Source organism: Aedes albopictus, chromosome 2, assembly GCF_035046485.1.
Source record: "Aedes albopictus strain Foshan chromosome 2, AalbF5, whole genome shotgun sequence".
Lineage (NCBI taxonomy): Eukaryota > Metazoa > Arthropoda > Insecta > Diptera > Culicidae > Aedes > Aedes albopictus.
In genome coordinates this window covers 425867771-425893069 of record NC_085137.1, presented here as the reverse complement: position 1 = coordinate 425893069, position 25299 = coordinate 425867771, and the positions used below count along the sequence as shown (strand labels likewise).

The 25299-nt window shown below is 37.3% G+C and overlaps 1 protein-coding gene across 13 annotated transcripts in view; it reads left to right on the top strand.

Annotated features, from left to right (window-relative positions):
• LOC109426658 (protein boule) overlaps window positions 1-25299 on the top strand; it is a 157942-nt gene that overhangs the window by 25021 nt on the left and 107622 nt on the right. The window contains exon 1 of one of the 13 annotated variants that reach the window (XM_062853581.1): window positions 12251-12859. The exons of the other annotated variants lie outside the window; for them this stretch is intronic. The gene's annotated coding sequence lies outside the window, so the exon portion shown is untranslated. Of the gene's footprint in view, window positions 1-12250; window positions 12860-25299 lie in introns of those variants that run through there. 13 annotated transcript variants of the gene reach the window in all.

The following is a 25299-nucleotide window of genomic DNA, read 5'->3' as shown; positions in this document are numbered from 1 at the left end:
AAAGAAAAAAAAAACAAATTAAAAATACTAAAATACAATTTATTATTGTTTAGTAAAATTTCTGGAAGAGCCTCTGAAAATATTCTTGGAGGTATATCTGAAGCGATTTCAGGAGATTTTTCTGACAGTACCGATGGAGTCATTTTCCAAAAATCGCTTGTAGGAATTTCTGCAGGAATCCCTGAAAGAATTTCTCTAGAAATTCTAGGAGCAAGCTTTGGAAAAACTTTCAAAGAAATCTCTGTGGGATTGTTGAAGAAATTTTTAGAGAAATTTCTGGAAAACGCCATCCAAGAACTTTTAAAGAAATCGTTTGCTGAAAATCCTAAAATTCTGTAGAAATCTCTGGAGCTATTTTGGAAGGATTCCCTGAAGAAATTCCAAATGGAAACTGGGCAGGAATTTCTGAAAGAATATCTGAAGCAATAAGTCAAGAAACCTCAAATTACTGCAGAAATTTTAGAAAGTGTTCTTGAAGAAATCTCTAGAGGTATATGAGCATGAGCATGAGCATAGATGAACGCTCAATTGGTAGTTACTACTCTGTGATTGACCGGAGCAATCGAAATTGAACAGAAAACCAATGAATGGGGATTGGGACTAGCACATTCTCAGTGTATACAGTTCGAAAACTCTCATCTACATTAAGGCTAACAACGGGGCCAGCCATGACGATGAGACGGAGTGTTAGTAAGACATACGTTGTTATAGAAACTGAGAATCGCTGTATCTCCACGTTTATCTCAGGAAGAAATTCTTGTTAGTAGGGAACGATAGCCATTGTCGATCTAGAAGTTACCCATGATTGGTGATACGATCTGAAAATGGACAATGTTGAATGAATCTCTAGAAGGAATATCTGAACAAACCCCAAGTAAATTATTGAAGGCATTCCAGGAGGCGATTTTTCATCATTTTCTGGAGAAATACCTGGAGAAACTTCTCGGAAAACCCTTGGTGGTATTCTTAGAAAAGTTTTCAACCCACAACAACTGTTGGAAAAATTTTTGAGGGAACATATGAAGGAAGCCCTGGAGAAATTTTGCAGAGAATCCCTAAAAGAATTTCTGAAGAAACTGCTGGAGAAGTTTCTTAAGGAAACCTTGTTAGATTTGATACCAACTTCCTGGAGTATTTTTCTAAAGGAATCTATGAAGCAAATTTTGGAAGGAATCCACAGAAGATTTCTTGAAGGATCTCTTGAACAAATTTGTGGAGGAAGTTTCAGGAATTTTTTTATAGGATGAATATCTACAGGAATCTTTGCAGGAGTTTTTGAAGAGTCTGTGGAAAGATTTTCTTATGGAATCTCTGGAGAAATTTGTGGAGGTATTTTAAACTTTTGATTGCGGCTAGCGGCGTCAGTCGAGACGTAAGCCTCGGAGCACGGGTTCCATTCCCGCTGCAGTCGGGGAAAACTTTTCGTCAAACGGAAAATTCTCCACTGGGCCACTGGGTGTTATGTGTGTTGTCCGTTGTCCGTAAAAGACGTTTTGGGAAGAATTCTTGGAAGATTTTCTTATTCATGGAACAATTTCAGATGGAATGAAAATAAGGTTTTATAAAGGAATACCTCTACTAATTTATCTAGAAAACATTAGGAGAAATCGCTGAAGAAAACTATGAATTTTCTAAAAATCTAAAAAAAAATAATCCTGAAGGTTTTCTCACAAATTTTTATTTTTTTTTAATTCCCTGGAAGATGCTCTAAAGTGATCACTGGAAGATTTTCTGTAGTGATTCCTGGAATATTTTTTACAGACTTTCCGCTACCGACTATGCAATGCTATGCAATGCAATGCAATGCAATGCTTGGCTGATCGGGAAGAGAAATTAATATTGATGATCATAGAATCGTCATAATAATGGTGTAACATTTGAAAAAACTTCTGAAGTAATCTCTATAGGATTGCTGAAGAAATTTTCAGAGAAATTTCTGAACAATTCCATCGAAGAACTTTTTAAGAAATCCTGAAAGCCCTGAAGAAATTCTTAAAGTTCTATAGAAATCACTGAGGCTATTTTTGAAGGTATTCCAAACGGAAACTGGGCAGATATTTATGAAAGTAAGAAGGTGAAGAAATCTACAATTACTGTAGAAATTTCATAAAGTATTCTTGAAAGAATCTCTAGAAGAAATTCTAGGAGAATTCATTCAACTATTTGCTGAAGAAATACTAGGAGAAACTCCTCGGGAAACCCTTGGTGGTATTTTTTAAAAAAGTTTTCAACCTACAAAGATTGTTGGAGAAATTTCAGGAAAAATTATTGAGCGAATATCGGAAGCTCTGGAGAAATTTCTTAAAGAACCCCTTAAAGAATTTCTGAAGAAACTGCTGGAGGAGTTTCTGATAGAAACCTTGCCCAGCAAACACAAAGTCATATATGATGTTGCATATGATGCAAAAGTGAAGGCCATACATATATGTACGTACATGCTTCTATATGCCCGCGTGTTAAGTGTGTGAATATCGCCTCCACTTTTGCATCGTATGTAACATCATATACGATCGTGTGTTTACTGGGTGGTGGATTGAATACCGACTTCCTGGAGTAATAACTGAAGGAATCCATGGAGCAGTCTTGGAAAGAATTTCCATGGAGTTTTTTTTTCTTACAGAAATCCCTGGATGGATATCTAAACAAATCTTTGAAGGATTTTTTGAAGAAGTCGGTGGAAGGTTTTCTTAAAAAAATCTTTGGGGAAATTTTTGGAGTTATTTTCATCTTTTGATTTTCGGGAACAAACGCTGAAAGCATTTCTGAAGAAATCCGTGGATGGTTTTCTGAAATAATTCTAGCATGATTTTTTGGAAGACTTTATGGACGGATTTCTGAGGTAAATTTCCGAAAGGATTTCTCAGAGATATCTCCGATGGCATTTCTGGCAGATTTTTTTTTGAAAATTTCATTGAAGATTCTCTAAAGGAATCACTGGAGGAATTTCTGAGGATACCCCGGGAGAATGTTTGAATTCATAGAGGAATTTTTGAAGATATCCATAGATGGTTTTAAATAAACTCTTCAAAAAATTTATGGATGCATCTCTCAAAGAATTTCTAAAGAAATAGTTCAAGGATTTCTGAAGAAATTCATAGCGAAACCTTTGAAGCAATCCGTGCTAGATTTTCCTAAATAATCTCTTGAGAAATTAGTTGGGAATTGCTCGTCAAAGAAATTAAGGTCATCTATGGAGAAAATTTCCGGATGATTTTTTAACTGACTATTAATTAGCCCGAAGAGGAACTTTTGATGTAACCCTTGAATGAATTCCTGGACGAATTTCTGAAAAAATACTTCTTTTATTTAAAGGGAATCTTATCCAGTATTCGTATAAGTTGTTGCATAAAATGATAAAGTGGAGGCCATATGCGTACATGCCTCCATTTAGGCGCATGTACAATGTACGCATATCGCCTCCACTTTAATATCTTATGCAACATTTTATACGCACAATGGTTGACTGGGTATAGTGTATATGTACCGTAATAGGTTCCTTTCAACAACATCTCTAAATCTCCTTGGAAACACATGGTTGATAAAAAATTAAATTTAAAAAACTTTACAGAAGCACGAAAACAGTCAATTTATTAAGTGAAATAAAAAAAAAGCTGTTTTATGAATTTACCTGACAAGCTCCTACAGATGCATGAAGAATTTAAAGATATTAAGTTGAAACATCAGAGAACATAAATATGGCTACCAAAATGGCTACCATGAGTCCCTGCTTACGTTTTCAAGACCACTAATTTAGAAAATTCGTAAACAAACACGCCTGATTTGGAAATCGGTTCAGAAGATCTAACGATGAAAAGTTGAACTAACTAGATGAAGAAGATGTGAATGGGGATGTTCCAAATGTTATGCAAATATCAAAACGAGAGAAAAGGTCACACATTCCCTTCGCTCTGCAAATTTAATAGTTAAATTAAAATTCAATCGAAGCTGGAAATAAAGGAAAAAGTGAGAAACCAAAAACATGTAATTTCCTGGAAATAACCCTTCCCAACTAAAAACACCGAGCACGTTTACTACCGATCGTTTTCACTGTCCAGTGAAGACACTCACATAGCTACGGTACATAACTACGTGCATATTATCTCCGTCCCATTCCATATGACGAATTTGGTTCCCTCCATCTAAAATGCATGCCTCAATGAGCTTAGACTAGTGTCTCAAGCGCATTCGAAGCCAGGGGCCGTCCATTAATTACGTAAGGGTTTATGGGGGGAGGGGGGTTTGAGATATCTTACGCGCCATACAAAAATTTTTGGGTTCTCATACAAAAAATCTTACAAGGGGGGGAGGGGGTGTCGGAAAATCGCAAAAATTCCCTTACGTAATTAATGGACAGCCCCCCAAGTGTTGGAACACATTTTCACATTTTTTTTTTCATTTGGATAGATAGTAGTATGTCTACCGAGCTACCAACCGCGCACTAGTCAACAAAGTCATCTCACAGCTAAGCTCAACTCAAACGCAGCCAGCCAGCATTAGTTGGTGTTGTCCGTCGGTCGGTGGTTTTATCACGAGGTCCCAACTATCTCTCGTTGTCATACCGTACAAAACTCTCACATATTTCTCTCAGAGTTTCAGCCTCAGCTAACCATCGCATCGTGTAGGATGCAACCACCGACCGACCGACCGATCAGCTTTGGCCGTAGCTATCATCTCACAGTCTTTGTCATATTTGTTGAAGACGATGACTGTGAGTTGAGCGCACTTGCACAGCTGAGCGGTAAACAGCTCGCGGGGAAAATTCTTTCACTTGCTTTCTATCTGACGGTGTCGGTGTGTGTGTACCAATACCCACAAACGTACTGGGTCACTACCAACACGGCTACCACGAGTACGGGGGAATGAATTTCTTTTCAGATGGCATGCTGCCAATATGGAAATGATATGAGAAATGCTGTTTCTTTAGGTTGGAACTGCTCCGGTATTTCGTGAGAAAAGTGTTCATTTCTCGATTGTGTATGCATGGTGTAGAATGTATATTATGTTTGGGAAATAGTTGTGTTGTGCAAAAGCTGAGAGATGTTTATTGCGTGAGAAGAGAGTAAAAATGATCGCTTAATTTTATGGTTTTCCTGGCAACTAGCAGTGTTGTCAGATTTGAATGATGTATTAGTTGTTCCAAATAGTGCCCCATTTTGAAACTCTGCACAAATGGCCCCGTAGTCTAACTTATTTTTAATTTCGTTTGTCACTTCTTTCTTAAAATATTTCGACAAAATTTAATGTTTGGTAATTCTAATTTTATGCATAAGTTATTTAAATAAGCGCATCTAAATCCTCTGCTATCCTCTCCTATCAATTCCAATTGATCATTGAATATACTTTTATCTTTTTCTCATTTCAGGTACATTGAGCATCATAACAAAATTCCAGGGTGAGCATCCAATTCATTAGAAACAGTTAAGAAATGAAAAAAGCAGTACTAGGGTCTTGTATCATTTGGGCAGGTGTACCTATTTTGGGCACTTGCCGCTATAACTAAATCAATTTCAAACCGATTGATTTGAATTTTTGTATAGAGTTAGGCACGTGCAGTATCTAACTTTGTACAAAAATTCAAATCAATCGGTTTGAAATTGACTTAGTTATAGCGGCAAGTGCCCAAAATAGGTACACCTGCCCAAATGGTACAAGACCCTATAAGTTGACAGTATCTTGAACCTGATTTTTGCTTTTTACAACAAAAAAGTTTCAAAGAGTTGCACAAAGACAACACTAAGCAATCCAGAAGCATTTTGGCTGGTTCACTTGTTCGACAAAGTTATTTATTTCTATGAGACGAAGAAGTGTATCAAACAAAGTCACTTGCTACAGACTTTCATTTTCAAGATATACGATATCGACTCTTGGTTACTTAGAACGCAATAAAAATCTGGCAAACTGAAATTCACGACATTTGTAGATCGTGGTCCACATTTCAACTCAATCAGACTACTGAAAGCTGTACAAGGCCCCATATTTGAGAATTTCGTTTGGAATACCAGCCTATGATTCTGTCACCTACTGTGTGACAGTTCTGAAGATGCCCGAAAAATCAAAGTAGTAAACTAAAACTACGATTTTAATTGCGATATCACTGCGTAACATCGATCGAAAACGAACAGGATAAGGGAACGAGTGTCCTTTTTCATCTTATGTCCCTGTGTTCATCCTATTTGAAAAATAGATGATTTAGGCACTGATTGATTGAGTGCTTTTTGCTATCAAAACATTTCCGTCGAGGAATTTTCTGATGGAATCTACGGAATCCAAATTCGGAAATTAATCTCCCAATTTTAAACTGCGTTTAACCCTTTGGAGCCGGAACCAGATGACCCCAATATAGAAACGGATGTACAGCTTCACAGATATAATAAGAACACTATCTCTGGCAAAGTTGTTCCGAATTGAGTCCTCTATTAAGAAAAAATGAGAATATTTGTATTTGAGATTTATGTTTTGACATCCTACTAGAACATCCTGAGAAAACATGAAGTTTGGAGAAACGTAATAATTGACATATCAGTTGTTCTAAACGCTGAATTTGAATACGGGTTACGTCCATATGTATTCATTTAACCTTCGTCAAGAATATCAAAAGGTGTTTTATATTCTAGGATATTCCAAGTGCTCCAAACTGTTCAATAGCGAAGAAGTTCAAATCTACAAGAATAATTGTATGTGGTTTCGCCATAAATAATAGCATTTCATAATCTGCTTGGATTCGTGACGCTCTTGAAATCTTCAATGTCTTTGATATACACTATATGGATTCGGATTCAGCGGCCCAAAATCTGACATAGACACATGAGTTTGCTGTTGAGACAGGCCAAAAGTTAAAAACGATAAAGTGCGCAACTCCGATTGCCGTAAAACTAGACCCGTATGTTGTAATTTCATCATTAGGGTGACCTATTTTCAGATAGGGTAGTCCTAAAAATAAAGATTTTTAAAAACTAAAATTTAAAAAAAAAATACATAACTTTTGAACCAATTGATCGATTTTATACTTTTTTTGTTTGAAAGCTATTAAGTTGTAGTTTTGAGGAAAAATAAGTTGGACGGGTCAAATTGTTTTAAGGTGCACAAAATTTGCAATTATTGTTGTATTTTCACATTTTCATTGTCTTGCGACCAAAAGGGTACAATGGTTTTATATTGTTATCAGAAAATTCAGAAAATTTTGAGTAACATATCAAACAATCAGAGATGAATGTTTTTTTTTAGATTTTGAGATATGTTTTTTACTAGCTGCTCTAAAATTGCCTGATATTGTAAATCCTCATAAAGCTATGCCTTGTATTGCTTTTTCGACTGATTCCTCATGTTTTTGGTATTCATAGGTTTATAAGGATCAGTGAATCAAAATTCAACCATCGCGCAACAATAATGACAATGTCGCAACCTGTATTTGTTGCGACAAACAAACCCATGCGACATAAGTTTGTCCCAACTTGAAAATAATGGGATTAACATCGTACACCACGAGTTTAGAGATTTTTAAGCCTTGCATTGCGATTTTCGAACGGTAACTTCTAGTCGGTAAACACAGCAACTCTGGTGAAGCTCTATCATCAAACAGTTTCGACTTTGGGTTAGCAATAATTGATAATTCACGAGTTGAAAAGTACGCAACAAATTCAGCTTCCGTTTTGTCTGCAACAAAAAAAATCGAGATCATGTCATTATCTGTTACCAGTAGAGATAAGGAGTAATCGTCGCACCTTCTTTGTTGCTTGTTTTGTGCCTCTTTTGTCTGACAATTCTCTTCACTGATAAGGATTCAAATTGAATCAAATTTAAAGAAAAAGTTTTGTATGGGAAAATTTGGCTTTTATTTACAAAAAAAATCATACCTCAAAAACTAAATAACATACATCTCTGGTTTTTTTATATGATACGTCAAATTTCCTGAATTTTCTGGTAACAATACAAGGCGTTTTATATGCAATTTGCATATTGATACGCTATGCCCAGGAAAGTCGAGAAAAGCTCTCGACCGGAACGAGAATCGAACCCATAGTCCTCAGATTGGCGATCCTAAGCCATATTCACAAGACTACTTGAGACTCCTCGTTGCTCCAGAATTTGCTGCAGGGAAGTTTTTATTTTCCTAGATTTACCTCTCCCTATCGACCGCATCATTTATGTTTCACTATTCTTGAGCAGTAATGAGTATTGTGGACGGCTTATTCTTACCATGGATACATAAATCCCTTAAATACATAAAATAAATATAAATAAGGTCTTATACCCAAGCAGAAAAGTATAACAACTGAAAAACATACCAAGGTATTACCGTCTACCCCCGTTGGTTTGACCTCATCTAATCTGAACACTTTTTAATTAGACCCCCTCTAATCTGCACAAAGTTCAAACTAAAAATGGTTCATACGTCATTCTGCTCAAGGAACAGGTGAAACGGAACGCAGAATCAAAACAAAACAGCAAAAACGGTTACCATCAGTGTGTTTTTCGATGTCCACAGGGTTACTAGATGTTCAATTTAAAAAACGAACCCCGTTGGTTTGCATGAGGTGTCGTTCAAACCAACGGGGGTAGACGGTAGTCTTAAATACCATTATACCTCGATATGCCCTTCGTTAGGTGGTAATAAGGGGCAAAATATCAAAAACGAATACCGTAGTTATGTCCATTATTATTATCATTACTTTATTATAGAGATTTAAGGCCCTAGGCTGGTTCATCTCTTTAGTTATGTCGAAATAACACCTCGAAAGAAACAAGTGTTTTTATTTCAATAATGAATGCATACCTAAATTCGTTATGCAGTAGGTATTGAATAACAAAGTAATAAAATTTCTTGTTAATAAATTGTACATTTTATAATTGTAAATAATTGTATTATTTATTTTACACCTGTGGGGTGTGAATATAGATTTCTGGTAATCCCCTTGCGTGCCCATCCTATAGCAAGCATCAGTGAGAGCCAGCACCATGACGGCGGTGCCAGTGTGAAGCTGCCTCATTGAGGAGAGGAGCTTTGGCGGAGCAAGTCGCCTTCATCGTGTGGTTCCAGATAATGCCAAGAGATTCTACTGTAGTTTTCTAAGATAGCGAACAACGGATTATTCCAGTGAGTTACGCAATATTAACAATACCAAAATGTGTTATTCAGTTATTGTCAAATCAACAAATACCACATCAATACCAAAATCTGCTCGAATACTTCCAACTGTTATTGTGATGTTCTTCTAACAGTTCGTTGAACAACAAAGGAATAACTATTTTAGGCCTTGTAGTACAGGTTGCTCTTCGGGCCTCTCAAAATCAATAAAAATCGGGAAATGTCGACGCAGTTTATCTTGTTTAGGCATATTTACGTGCAAAATAGAAACATTAAGCTGAAAAAGTTTAATACATATTATCTAATTTTGGAGTGCTGCGCCCAAGCAGGAGTTGACGATGTCTCTCAACGTCACATCAATTTTGTCAAACATCATTATAGCTTTCTCTTAGAAACGGCTACCCAGTTTATTTAACAGTAGAACGACGTTTATTAACTGCCCAACGTTTCGACATGATTAGTGTCTTCTTCAGGGTAAATTAACTTGGACGTTCTGGTCTTGTGTTTTGTCTAACTGTTACTGTCCGGTTAATGTTTTGTTGGTACATGACTCAGTGAATTGTTTTAACTTTTAACGGACAATTCGAAACGTCGAGCAGTTAATAAACATCGTTTCACTGTTAGAAGACTGCATAGACGTCTCTAAGAGAAGGTTGAAACCCTATGGTTGAGCCTCCAATCATTATAGCTTTTAGAATTTTGAGATATAGGAAATTGAACGGTTTTGATACTGGTGCCGCCTAGCAGCATCTCGCTCCAAGTTTTTCGTTGTCATATAGTTGCCAACCTGCTGACGGCATACTTCTAGCTCATTTAGGGGCTCGAGATACAATTATTTGATATTTTTTACACTGGGCACCACCTATCGGATAATTGGCGTCGTCTAGCGGGAAAATTTTTGAACAAAATTAACAAATAGTTCTTAGCCTGCTAAACAACTTTACTGAAAATGTCACAGTCCTGCTCATTGGAGGCCGTTCAAGGGGCCGTTCGTGAACCATGTAGACTTTTTTGGGGGAAGAGGGGGGAGGTCTGGCCGAAGTCTGCGCTTCATACAAATTTTGAAAGTTTTTTATGGACAAAAGTATACGAGGGGGAGAGGGTCTGAGATGGCCAACTTTTGGTCTACGTGGTTTATGAACAGCCTCTTGAGAGCTTCGAGATATACGTGTTTGAACTTGTTTGATACTGGGCCGTCTAGCGGATAAATCATAAACCAACGACTCAATTGTCAGATAGATCTTCTCTTAACTTAGCTTAGCTAAGACTGATTGCACATATCTATGGTTACTACTCCGTGATTGACCCGAACCAATGACAGTTGCACAATGAATCAACTGAATAATTGACTGGGAGTGGTCACACTATGCACGCTTCAGAGGCTCTCTTTAACGGTACAATAACGGCGCCGGCCACGTCAGATTGGGAGAGGGAAGGAATGTTTGTAGCAACATTTGTTGTGAAAGACCGCGTTTACCGCTGCGACTCCACCAAAGGTTGCAGAATGGAATGTTTGTTAGTCGGGAAGGTATCGTTGGGACTGGATTCACTTTGATAAGTAGGGTATCGCGCCACTTGGGCGGTGGCTTCTATATTCGTCTGTTTTCCACTATAACTCAGTCAATTTTGAACCAATTGATTTGGAATGTTGTACACGTGTAGATACTATACCTATCCCACCACATTCCAAAAGTTGTGTCAATTGGTTCAAATTTGACTGAGTTATAGTGGAAAACAGACGAATATAGAAGCCACCGCCCAAGTGGCGCGATTCCCTAATATGACCTTTTGAAATTGCATCATGGAATCATGACATGCAGACTGCCGCGCTATTGCTCGCTTCACGCGGAAAGCAAGCAATCGACCATCTGCATTCTGCGAGCGAGTCTAACCATCGCGCAAAACACACTTCGGACGCAGGAACACACTCACCCACACGACGAAATTCGTCCAGCAATTGTCAGATAGATCTCTCTTGCTGAATAACTTTGCCGAAGACGGCATGATATTATCGAGTCCCAATTCTTAGCTACAGTTGTTTGAATATGTTTGACATTGGCACCACCTAGCGGACGAATCCGAGGTTGCGATTTTCTGTTAGATCTTAGCCTGCTGAACGAATTTGACGAAATTTCTATTCTTCTATCTCATCGTGATCTTGATGTACACGTTGGGCAAAATATGTGGCCAATTATGGTACCCAAAATAATCCGGAATATTTCCGGAACCATGTGGGTAAGGTAAACATGTCCCCGGCATTCTAACCTAGAAGATTGGTGGGAATTGGTGTAAGTTTCATCAGAATCTGTCGAACAACAAAAGAAATTATGACCGTTTTTGAGCTTTTTCGAAATGTATTTTGGCAAGAAACAGGTTTTGTACCACTGGGGACATAACGCCAACCAGAAGAAGAATGATGCATGTATTCGCTTGTAAACGAAACTGCTAAATAATCAGTTTTGGCTCCGTAAAACAAACGCGATTGAGCCCATATTGCATTAACTATAACAAACGTATTTTGGATGCAAGAAAGCATCAAATTTGACGCTTTTATCATAAAACTAACTAAGCCATAACCCTAGTTATGGAACCGCTGTTGCTTTAACTTTACCTGTAAAATGTTTTGAAATATTTTAAAGGACAAATCAAAAGTCTCAGAGTTTTCAATATCACCATCAAAGATAAAACAATCCGATACCTGCAAAGCAATCTACTAGATATACTGATCGATCGTAGCTAAGTATCACCACATGTGTGATAGAATATCATCTGTTGTTCTTACCAAAAACTAGTCTTGGACCAGTCTACCCGGCGCACACCATCACAGTTACCCCAAAACAAAATTCGCTCTTGAATCCAACCAGCTGCCCGCGAGACCACCAACTAGGCAGGCCTATCCATCTACCTACACGGAACTACAAATGAACCCAAATTTAAGTTGTTTTGACGCAATCCCGGTCTTCCGTGGAATTACTCAAATTTGCGTCAAACAGCGATAGTGGCGAGTGAGTAGTTCTCGTTTGAGAGCGGCAAAAAAATTAACCCAGTGGTAAGTTATTTTCACCCAACGGAGGCCTCAATTGACGCAAATTTGAGTTAACTCAAGAAAACCCAAATTTGGCTTCTTCCACGAAAGAACAGTGGATGCGTCGGTGCTTCTCTCTTTGTTTTCGAAAACATTGCGGTGGGGCGAGGGAGAAAACAACCCAACTTTGAGTTAAAACTTTAAGCAGTTTAGTCAAATTTGAGTTTTTAAAACTTATTCTTTGGGTTATAATATTTTTCCGTGTACAGTTGGCGGCGTGTGTGTAACGAGCGATTGTGGACATTGCAAATTTGGTGCCGTCGCCAGTGTTCTTTTCTCCATCGTCGCGCAACGACTGCCTCCTGGGTCCTTCTTGGCTACGCACGTGAATCGTTGTTACACAAAGGATATATCAGCCAGGTACCTACCAGGTACTCGCGTGTGCTGTTCAATCTAGTCAATCGAACCAGTTCCCTCCAGGACTAGTCGGTGGTGCTCGAGTTCCGGTCGAATTTGCGGTCAGTCCCTCGGTGTTAGAAGTATTTAGGTTTTCGTTCTCGTTGGAACACTGACCGTCGTCGCGGAAGTGCTGTTGTCAAGGATTCCCCCATGAAAGTTGATCCTGAAAAATTTCTGCCTAGCTACAAAGTGTGTTGAATTGGTCGTGATTGCGGTCCTACTCGGCTGCCAAAATCGCTGAGATCCGCATCAGAGGATTATTGCTGCTGCAGTTTGTCAACCGAAAACAAGTAAATTTATTTTGCTTCTATATTTATTTTTAAAATGGAAATTAACCATAAAGGAGTGAGCTGCAAGAAGAATTGTAAATTGGCAGGAATGTGTCTCTCTGTTTGTGCGATTCAATGCGCGGATGGGTGTTGTGAGATATGGGTGAGATCGTGTGTGTGGTGAGACGACAGTGAGCGTGAGAAAAGCTTTACAAGATTCATATGCAGTAAGTTGAGCACTGTGAGCGAAACGATTATAGTGTGTCGGGGATTTGAAGTTTAGCTTTTCAAAACGGCCACTGTTTGTTTACATCCTTTTTTTGAGGAGTTAAGTGTCCTTTGAATTTTAGGGATAGGTTAGAGGTTGAAATTTATATGCAGATTTAATAATGGGAGCTAGGGTAATTGATCCGATCATGGAGGAGTAAAGCACTGGGTCCATGTTTAAACCACAATTTTATCACTCCAAGCAAACTTTTTACATGGATTTCATTGAAAATAATAAAATCTACCCTTTATCTACGGGAAAAAACGAAATATTGGCACTTTGAGGTTGTTACGAGCATTTTTTCGTTTTTATCTGAAAAAAACATTGTGTTCCTAATGTTGCGGTATTTGTTCCTATTGTTGGGGTATCCCATTAAAATCATATGGGATACCACAACAATAGGAACACAGCAGCAAACATATTAAGGAAAAAATATGTTTTAAATAGGTTTTTGGGCAAATCTTAAGCAAACAAATGGTACAATCTCATAATTTAAGCACAATACATCTAATAAAAATACCTTTTGGTAGTAACATAAGTATTATCGAACTGCACCATATAAAATACGAATTGTTCCATGAAAAATTGAAAATTTTTAAAAATAGATAGCATATTGTCATAATATAAATTCGACAGTACTGAATTGCTCTACATTGGACTACTTGAGTGGTGCAGATGTTTAAAGTTATGAAGAGTTTTTATTTTTTTATGGAGCAAACCATATTTTATATGGTGCAGTTTAATAATACTTATGGAGCATTTATCAATTTTCTATGGTACAATATCATTTTTTATGGTGCAATTTCCTTTTTCTCTGGGGCAATATTCAATTTACTTAGGGTACAATTTCATTTTTTATGGAGCATTTGCATTTTATTATGGAGCCTTTGAGTATTATTTATTGGTACAAAATTGCACTTTTAATGAGAAAATTTTATGTTTTCCCGGCACATTTTCCATAAAGTATGGAACGTTTTTTATTGCATATGTTCATGGAACATATGTTCATTCTTTGTGGAACGCTTTTTGCAATTTGTTATGGTCGCAATAACCTTTTGCCTTGTGCGACCGCCCAACCGCTTGCTGGCACGATTTAATTGTTCTACATGGAGCGAGGTGGCAACTAACTGAGGAGTCGTGAAGGGTAAGTTTAGAGAAAAGCCCTATGCAGGATTTAAAAAATCTGAGTCGTCACAATTATTCATAAATTTTGAAAACCTTTAAATCATTATCTTGAATAAAAATATAGAAGTCTTTTAGGACTGCTTTTTGCTACTGCATAGTAGAGCTTGCTTTTTGATTCGTTCTAGATCAACATGTGAAAAGGGCGTAACAGCCATTGCAAAATTCTACTTCTCCCCTTTTTCATAGGCGTATTTTTAGTTATTCGTGCAATATCTTACCAGGAACAGGTAAAGCAGACTCCCATGTTTCTGATCACAAGATAAGCTTGCATAAAAAATTGAACAGTCCTGTTAATACAAATCAAATACAAGCATACCAATCATTTTATCAAACCAACTTTGATTAGTACTCAGTTAAGGTAACAATTTGTTCATCATTCCATTTGATAGATAAATATTTAAGAAGTTTTAGGACGTAACTCTGGATGATCGAGTCCGGAGTAATCCACTTTTGATGCACAGAACCGTATACTGATGTGCAAAACATCATTCCTATGAAGACTTATATGTGCCGTTTAGTTTGGGATATATGTTGAGCGATATTTCTATTGATTATCATAACGTGATATAATTGAAACAAATATCGTGCTAGAATCGAGAGTGATATAATGGAGCGTAATTAAATAGAACCAGGACAAAATTGAAAAAAAACTGTATTCTAATAATTATCAGTCCAACTACGTTGAAATTCCAAAAGAGTTTTGAAAACTGCAGTGGAACTTACATATACAATGCGAATATTGGCAGTCAGGAAGAACGTTGTTATTTTTTTGTAGGCACTTCGAATAAATTTTAGAAAGTTTAAAAAAACTTTTATTATTTTGGGATCTTTTCGAAATTCTGAAATTGTCTATAAAAAGGTCCTAAGGGATTTTATTTTTTAACAATTTGGCTAGAGACTGAAGAGTAGTGAAATCAAAATGTATTTTCAGATGTAGGTGAATAAAAGTGTAGGCGAGCAAAACCCAAAAAGTTCAGCTAAAAGCGAAGCAAAAATAAGCTTATAAGCTAAGGGAACAGTTTATACCACTACAGCGTCTACCAAACGTATCGATAAAGCAAAGTGAATAGCATGACCGTAGAAATCAAAACTGATTTTTTTTATCTCATGCATTGCACCTACAGCCGAAGGTGGCGCCATCCAAATTCCAATTTCGTTGGACAGTGTTTCATAGGCATCCATTGGTTCTAACAAGAAAGCAAGCCTTTGTAAGTAGTAGGGTTGGAGTCACAAACCGTCAAAAACATCACCAAACTATTCGAAAACAAACGACCCCTCCCACTCTTTCTATTTTAAAATCCCCTGAAGAAGGTTTACAATAAACCACAACCGTTGCAAGTTGAGGCAAACTTGTTTTCGCTGTTGTCACCGACTGCAAAAGCCGAGAGAATCCCCACCCACACCCCTTAAATAGTACATTTTTTCATATATTTCAAAAACCAGTAGAGATACGACAATTTCGAGGCCAGATTTGGCTCTACAATCACTGATTTAGTCTTAAAAAGTTATGTATGAAAATTTATAATGAAATTGTTTTTGAATGTTAACTCTAAACCTAAATCCCACTTAAACTCTTGCACCATCTCTACATATCAACTGCAATCGCTATTCTTTGAACAGCTTACTTATTTCTACCAGTAGATCACCATCTACTTGGCAAGTCATACCCGGATTGCTTTTGCAAAATAAGCCCCAACCTAGTGGGAAACTATTGTAACAAAAACGAGTATTGGAACACAACAAATGCTCTATCTCAGAGGTTCCCAAACTTTTTGCTATCGCGGCGCCCTTTAAAATTTCCAAAAATGTCGCGGCGCACCAAAGCCTTTTACAGAGATTTTTTTTTAAATTTTAATACAACTTTCACTTCCAAATTCCAAAGGAAAAATCGTGAAACACTTCTTATATCATGTTTCTTAGAATCCAGAGAAAATTTGGAAAACTATTTTTTTAATTTCTTGAAGAAAACTTAAATATTTGCGAGAATTTAAAACTGACTAGACTAGTGGACAACTGACACTGAGGAAGATTTCAATTGGTAGTCAAAATACAAGAATCTGTCAAAGAATAAGCATAACTGAATTGAAAAAAAAACTGATTGCACTCATTCGAAGAGGGTATTCTGCCAAGAGGGTTTGAAAAGTCAGTACAAGATCAAAAATCATTTTGATTTCATTGTAGAAACTATATAAATAAGCAAAAATAATCTCACATGTAGAACGAGCTGTTGATTTTAATAATTCAGAATTTAAAAGATTTCACAGAACTTGATCAATGTTTCATTCTTTGGCGGTAATTGCTAAGGAACAGTTTCAAACACTTTTGAGACCGAGTATAACAAGCTTGTTCGAGTTCAGCGTGGTTGCGGCAGTACTGGTAAAACATCAAAAGTATAAAGCTCTTCACACTGTCAGGACGGCGTACTTGCATGCCGCTGAACTGTTCTATGAAGATGTATGCAAAACATGTTGCTATAAAAATCTTAAGGCAGCAGGAGCTGTAATTATTTTGAAAAGAACGTAAATATGGTTCTTGAAATAAAAACTTTGGACGAAAAGTAACAGTAAAATCAAAAACTAACCTAAAGCATAAGAGATACAAAACAATTTAAAAAATAAAATTTCAAAAATTCAACATTTGTTAAAACTGATATGTTAAAAATGATACCACAAATCCTATAGAACAATCGAAGAATTTGGAAAAGATTTTGGAAAAATGGCGAGGGACACTAGTTTAACCCTAACTGCACTTTATTTTATTTTTTTTGTTTCGTCACAACAAAAAAACCCGCGGCACACTCTCGAAAGGTTCACGGCGCACCAGAGCACCGCGGCGCACAGTTTGGGAAGCACTCTATCTTATATTTCGTATTGGTTCCTAGGTTGAACTGAACACTATACAATAAAATAGTACCATTAATGCACTGCGCTGCAAACTCAAATCTAACAAGCCATATGATCCCGACATGTGTTAATCTACTATGGCCAAATAGAGAGCCACTACGGTGATAACAGGTACACTTACCCTGTCAGATGCACTCAAAGCTTCGTATTATACTGTGTTTTTCAAGACAAAGATAGGTTCGCTACAGTTGGTTGCTGTTGGTACTGCCTGAAATGTGAGTTTATTTGTATTGCGTTGACGTGTAAGTCTTTGTTTATTAGAATGAGAGTCACACAGTCATAGTAAGTGTAGTTTTGCAATAGTCTTTTTTTTATCTGTATTAACGAGATTTTTAGCCCTAGGCTAGTTCATCTCGGGACCCACGCTTCACTACCCTTCCGAAGGAAGAACTCACATTTTTGCGAGTTTGTCGGGAGTGGGATTCGATCCCAGGTCCTCGGCGTGATAGTCAAGTGTTCTAACCAACACACCAGATCCGCTCCAGCAATAGTCTTACCATGATATAACTTAACCTCGATATAACAAAACTTTATATAAGAAATTATATTTGGCTCTTAACAGCACATCTATTTATTACATATTATTACTTATTCATCTTGACACAACATCCCTACTGGAACAAAGCCTTAAAACTTCAGACGACATGACAGTATACAACAGTGGAAGCGAATTCGATATCATGTGATACTGGGAGCGATAACATCAGTATCAGGAAAGCTCGCTTAGTCTTAGAGGAAACCCTGCATAAAATTGCTAGAGAAATTATTTGATAAATTCCTGGAGAAATCCTTGGGAAATTACTGGTCGAATTCCCAAAAATATTGTTAGAAGAACTTTTGAAAAAAAAAACAAATCTGAACGCATGCCAGGAAGAATATTTAGAAAAATTCAAACAGCGATTCCTTAGGAATTTTTGGATGAATCTCTGAAGAAATTCCTGGTGAAATCCCATGAGGTATTGCTGGACAAATCACATCTGGAATTTAAGAATTGGCGGTGTATCTAAGAAGAAAGCTACTTAGGAATATTTGGGGAAACTCCTGTAGACATCACAGCAGTTTCTGGAGGAATCTGAGGAGGAAATTCAGTAGAAATTCTATCAAAATATGCTGGATTAGTTTCATCAGAATATTGTCTAAGCAAAAACTCCTTGAGGGGGAAGAGTTGAAATGTTGGAGCTTTTTTGAAGGGATCCTAACATGAATGACTGAATCCCTGAAAAAATCTACGAAATTCCTTTGTGAATCCTATAGAAACCACAGAGAAAATTCCTAGAGGAATCAATCATATCAAGAACTTCTGGAGCAATTTTGCAGGCATTTTTAGAGAATGCATAGCAGATATAAAACCTACCCAAGTAACCAGTAAGCATTTAAAATAGCATTCCTTCAGCATTATAGTAGCCTTTACGACAAGGCGTTTAATGCTAATTAGCCGTATATGCGCCTATAGTGCTACCTCATAGCAGGTTTTGGGCAAAATAACGGGCTGTCTTAGTGCTATCCCTTCAGGAACGTCGTGACGAAATGTCAAAAAAGCGTAACGCCTCGTCGAGCAAAAAAAAAAACAAAAATAGATTGACGTCTGCTTCTCGTTCTCTCAGCCGGCTTCCCCGCTTCATCGTCCTTGCATATTCCAGCCGGTGCTAGGTGGTACTTTTTTGCTGATTTTTGTAGTGATGTAGGTTTGAACTTTCAATCCGGAGATTGATTAATCATATCTGCTTCGGATTCTGTTGCTCCTGATCCACGATGCTAAAGCTGTCCCGGTGGCGTGCGTTGATTTAATCGCCAATATAAAGAATGATTCGATAACAGCTTCAGATTCAACATCCAAAACTTGTTTCCATTGAGGTATTTCATTGTGGTAGAGCATTACGATCTCTTCTTTTAAATATCTGTGAAATAAGATTGTTTCTTCCCTCTTTCAAACTATCCTATGATCCACCAAAGCATCCACCTATTCGGCACATATTTTCCGACGAAATGATAAACAATTGGTGATTTTTTTATGGACAAGTTCCCAATCCAATCCAGCTGCAGTAATGTTTTCTTTGGTGCTTTTGGATGAGTAGGGGAAAATGAAGAAACTAATAAGATGCACAAATTTGTAAACAGAAAAATAGGCTCTGTAAGAGAGAGACAAAATGTGTTGCCAAATGCGTAACATATCTCCCAACCTTTTTGCTCCTAGCATTTAAAGAGCAGTTGAAAAGCATTCTGTATGCTCCTAAGTGAAACCACTTTAAGCAGTTGAAATGCTAATAAACAGCCGAAAGCTTTTGAGCAGCACAGCTTATGCTAACTCAAGGCAGCTATGCATTCGAACTGCTTATGTAGGGCAGCAAGCGGTTTAAATGCGTAATACGGGCTGATACACGGCGTATTCAAATGCTTAGTGGTTACCTGGGTAGTAAATAAATTATAGAGGAATCATAGACGGATCATACCAGATAAGTCAACCTCGGGCAGCAAATCTTAAAATCAAAGACTTCAAAAAATAAATGGATCCTTGGAAGCATATCTGGAGAAACTCCTTAATAATAAGTAGTACCAACTTGAGAAAATATGCAGTTATATAGAGAGGATTCTAGAAACCTAGTTTTTGAGATATTTTGGAAAATGTGGGATTTTAGTAGACAATTCGCCGATATTTTTTAGACTATCCAATGCATCATACCCAAACATAATATCGTTATCCTTTTGTGAAACCATATCGTGGATAGATTTTAGCAAATAATTGTATCATAATAGGACAGATCGGCGTACTACTAGATTTGTAGTAATGAGCTGAATTTTAGTATGATAAGAAGGTCAATTCTCCGTTTCTGCAATGAAATGGTACAAAAAGCGGGGGTATTATGATTCCTTTTCTAATTTGATGCTGTTTGAGCAAAACTTTGGGCAACAGTGTTGTTGTTTTCTCCATTTCTTGCAACATATACAACATAGTTATCCAAAGTTTTGCTCAAACAGCATCAAATTAGGCAAGGAATCATAATACCCACGCTTTTTGCACCATTTCATTGCAGAAACAGAGAATTGACCTTCTCACCATACAAAAATTCAGCTCATTACTACAAATCTAGTACTACACCGAACGTTCCCCATTATCATGATTTTTTCAAGAACAGTCGAGTTATCGAACAATTAACTTCATTTTCCAAATTTGAATTTGCACAAAGGTGTTTTTTTTAATAATTTCAACATTATTTATCACTAAATGCCTAAAATTATCCAACTTTAGCATATTCGCTTTCTTATCAAGTTGCCTAAGAAATGCCTTCATCAAAACCTGGGAAAAATCGATGAAAGCCTTTCCACAACATTTTTTCTGACATCAAGTTTCTTATTTTTTGAGGATTTCTACGGAATATAAGAACTAAAAGGCTTTCATCGATTTTTCCCAGGTTTTGATGAAGGCATTTCTTAGGCAACTTGATAAGAAAGCGAATATGCTAAAGTTGGATAATTTTAGGCATTTAGTGATAAATAATGTTGAAATTATTAAAAAAACACCTTTGTGCAAATTCAAATTTGGAAAATGAAGTTAATAGGAAGCAATCAGTGAAGTACTAGATTGAAAGTAGTGAGCTGGATTTTTGTATGGTGAGATGATCAATTCTCCATTTCTGCAATGAAATGGCGCAAACAGCGTGGGTTATATGATTTCTTGACTAATTTGATGCTGTTTGAGCAAAAGTTTGGGTAACTGCATTGTTGTATTATTTATTTCTTGCAACTTCAACAACACAGTACCCAAACTTTTGCTCAAACAGCATCAAATTAGTCAATAAATCATATAACCCACGCTGTTTGCGCCATTTCATTGCAGAAATGGAGAATTGATCATCTCACCATACAAAAATCCAGCTCACTACTTTCAATCTAGTACTTCACTGATTGCTTCCTATTGTTCGATAACTCGACTGTTCTTGAAAAAATCATGATAATGGGGAACGTTCGGTGTAGTACTAGATTTGTAGTAATGAGCTGAATTTTAGTATGGTGAGAAGGTCCATTTTCCGTTTCTGCAATGAAATGGTGCAAAAAGCGTGGGTATTATGATTCCTTGCCTAATTTGATGCTGTTTGAGCAAAACTTTGGATAACTATGTTGTTTATGTTGCAAGAAATGGAGAAAACAACAACACTGTTGCCCAAAGTTTTGCTCAAACAGCATTATATTAGGCAAGGAATCATAATACCCATGCTTTTTGCACCATTTCATTGCAGAAACGGAGAATCGACCTTCTCATCATACTAAAATTCAGCTCATTACTACAAATCTAGTACTTCACCGATCTGTCCTATTGCAAGGAAATACAAAAATCTAGAGCACTATATGCTGTATTCTGAAGAAAGATGGTAGAAATCATCAAAACGGTTCTTTATATTGAATAAACAAAGTGTATTTATAATTTCTGAAACAGTCTATAATTACTAAAATGCCGTCTGTCTATCGTATGTGTATTTCTAATGTCTGGTAGAGTCTGTAAAAGACCAATCTGAGAATCAGACTTTGTACCGAATGAGCCATTATGCCAACAATTTAAACAATATTCTTTGCTATTCAAAACGCCCCAAGGTACCACAAGTCCTTTTGAAAAGTTACTCCTCCATCACAGGGATAAACATCAGTGAGGACAGTGAGCGATTCCAACACAGTCAAGCTGAACCTTTGCTACTGACGGATTTCGCGCCAACTCGAACAAATGTTGGCAGCACCCTCTCAGATTACAACGAAACATTCTTGGTGTGTAGACCTTGCCCAGATAAGCCACTTTGCATACTCATTTTTCTAATGTTTTTTCTCGACTGACTTTTGAAAAGGGCTAAACTTTTTTTATGGATTTTTTAAAAATGTTTTTAATCAAAAAATGACTACTCCTACAAAAAAGTGTTGTATGGGTGATTATCACAAAATAAGTCAAATTTTAAGAAAAAAATACTAAAAAAAATCCAAAATGAGCCCTACACTGAAAAAAATCATTTCTAAAAATTCAAAGTTGATTTAAAAAAAAAACACCATTTTTGATTTTGATGAAATTTTGTCTCAAGACAGGTAATAATGTTCCCTACCAACCGTCCATACATCACAAGATAGGCACTTTTGAGGAAAAAAAGTTTTTCTAACAAAAACTTTTTCTTGTTCGAATGATTTTTTTTTCAGTGTATTTTGTTATCAACAATAAAACCAGTGAAGGCCATAACAATCCCAGAATCCAATGAAACTCAATTTTCTAGGAGATTTTGTGTTATTTATTCAATCATTTGGAAGGGTTTTCCTATACATAAAAAACTGAAAATATTACAAATGTATTTTCTTAGGAAATGTAATGTTTGATCGCAATATGTATTGAAGTGCACTTTTAAATATACAATTATTTATAATTATGAATTTTTCAAATATATATATATGTGTCTTAGAGCCAATTTCAAACATGTTCTTTTCTATTTTTTTCCGATCATACTAAATATTTTTGGTTCATCTTCTGAATTAGAATACCTGTTTGCCTTAACTTTGTCGCCAGGAATAGGCAAAAAACTATGGAATTTCTGAGTGCCTGGTATTGTTTTGGCGTTATTATATATTTCTTCGAGATCTTCTGACATTTTTATGTACTGTTCAGTGGATACGTAACAGAAATTTAATTTAGTTATATTTTTATCTGTCTGTACAACTGCCCAGTTATATAACTCTCGTGGAGTTGTTATGGTATTTCCATAATCTCGAGCAAGACTTGCTCTCTTTGCCATTCGCTTGAGAGTGCCACCAATAGCATCACATGGACCTTTACCGTGGGACGTTGCAAAAAAATGCCATTCTGCTCTTAATGCATGCTTTGACTGGAATCTACATAGACTAGCAAAGTTCTTCTTATTTTTGTATTGTGATGCTGCCCCATCAGACATAAAATAAATTTTAGAAAATTTCGTTAATTGTTTCATAAAATCTATCATTTTTGAGATGAACAACTGGACCGCAACTGTATCGTGAGCCATTACTTCCGATATGATAATGAAGCTAACATTTACAAGTTTATTATCTTTCATATAGTAAATTTCAAATGGGTGTATTGTTGCTTGCGAGTTGTTCCAATGATATCCTTGAGCAGCGTTTTGAATTATGAATGAATAGTTTTCAGAGAAATCACAAATCGCAAGAATTTCATCATCCATTAATGTATCTTTTTTGCCTTTCTCGTACACTAAGTGTACTGGAAAGGCTATATGTTCACTCCAAAAATGACTTTTTGATAGAAGGCCCGGAGGGTCGAGTCACATATACCAATCAACTCAGCTCGACGAATTGAGGTGATGTCTGTGTGTGTGTATGTATGTATGTGTGTGTGTATGTGTGTGTACAAAAAAAAACTCACATCACTTTTTGGCAGTAAACCTCAACCGATTTTAATGATCAACGGTTCATTCGACGCGGAATCTGGTCCCATTGTTTCCTATTGAAAATGGTTCGAATCGGTCCAGCCGTTCCGGAGTTATGGCCATTTAGGTGTTCCGGATCGGTACCCCAGGAAGGGGCCAGATATGAAAACGCTACAAACCCATTCATGCGACACATCAAACCACGGCACTTTCGAAAACATGATGAACGGTAAACAGGAAAATAGTCTCGGGCCATACCTGAACCGGTAGTGTTCCGGAACCGGTTCCGGGTGACCCGCCGGAAGTGGCCAAATATGAAAGTGAACCAAACCCTTCATGCGACACATCAAACAGCGAATTTTTCGATAACCTGATAAACAGTAGGCAGGAAAACATTTTCAGACCATATCTGAACCGGTAGTATTCCGGAACCGGTTCTGGGTGTTCCGCCGGAAGTGGCTAAATATGAAAGTGAACCAAACCCATGCATGCGATACATCAAACAGCGGCTTTTTCGATAGCCTGATGAACAGTAGGCAGGAAAATATTCTCGGACCATATCTGAACCGGTAGTGTTCCGGAACCGGTTCCGGGTGATCCGCTGGATGTGGCCAAATATGAATGTAAACCAAAGCCATACATGCGACACATCAAACAGCGGATTTTTCGATAACCTGATAAACAGTAGGCAGGAAAACATTCTCAGACCATATATGAACCGGTAGTATTCCGGAACCGGTTCTGGGTGTTCCGCCGGAAGTGGCTAAATATGAAAGTGAACCAAACCCATGCATGCGATACAATAAACAGCGGCTTTTTCGATAGCCTGATGAACAGTGGGCAGGGAAATATTCTCAGACCATATCGGAACCGGTAGTGTTACTGAACCGGTTCCAGATGTCACGCCGGAAGTAGCCAAGTATAAAAGTTAACCAACCCCTTACATGCGACGCTTCAAATCGCAAGCTCTTCAGGCAACCTGATAAACGGTTAATAAAATAGAATAGTTTCAGATCATATTTGGATCAACCGATAGAGTTCCGGAACCGGTTTCGGGTATCCCGCTGGAAGTGTTCAAATGTAGTAGATATCAGAACCCATGCCTGCGGCACATTAAACAGCGGCTTTTTAAATAACGTGATGAACGATTAGTCAGAAAATAGGCTCAGATCACAACGAAGATCTTTATAAAGGCTACCGATAGTGTTCCAGGCCGATCTAGGGTGTCCAGCCGGAAGTGGCCAAATGCAAAAAAGAACCAAACCTATGCATGCGACACATCGAACCGCGGTCTTTTTTTTAACCATGAGGAACGATTAGCAAGAAAATAGGCTCAGACCATAATAGAGGCTACCGATAGTGATGCAAAACCAGCATTGGGTGCTTCCTAGGGTGCTTCGCAGGAACTTCAAAAATGAACAAAGTCAATGCAAGCGATATGTGTAAGAAATCAAAATCTTGACTGAACTAAGGCCACATACATACTGACGTCTTACTCTACTCACTCTCTGTTGACTACGCCACTGGCGTAGAGGCGCACCTTCTCATCCGACGTCATACCAAGCACACACACCAGCGCACGCAAGTATTGTACAAACCGTTTACCCGAAACGTCAAACCAATGCTGTCCATTGTGAACAAGAACTCTATAGGGACAAGCACATTCTAGAATTCACTCCACGTTTTTACAGTATGTAGTAACTCATTTTGACCCATATT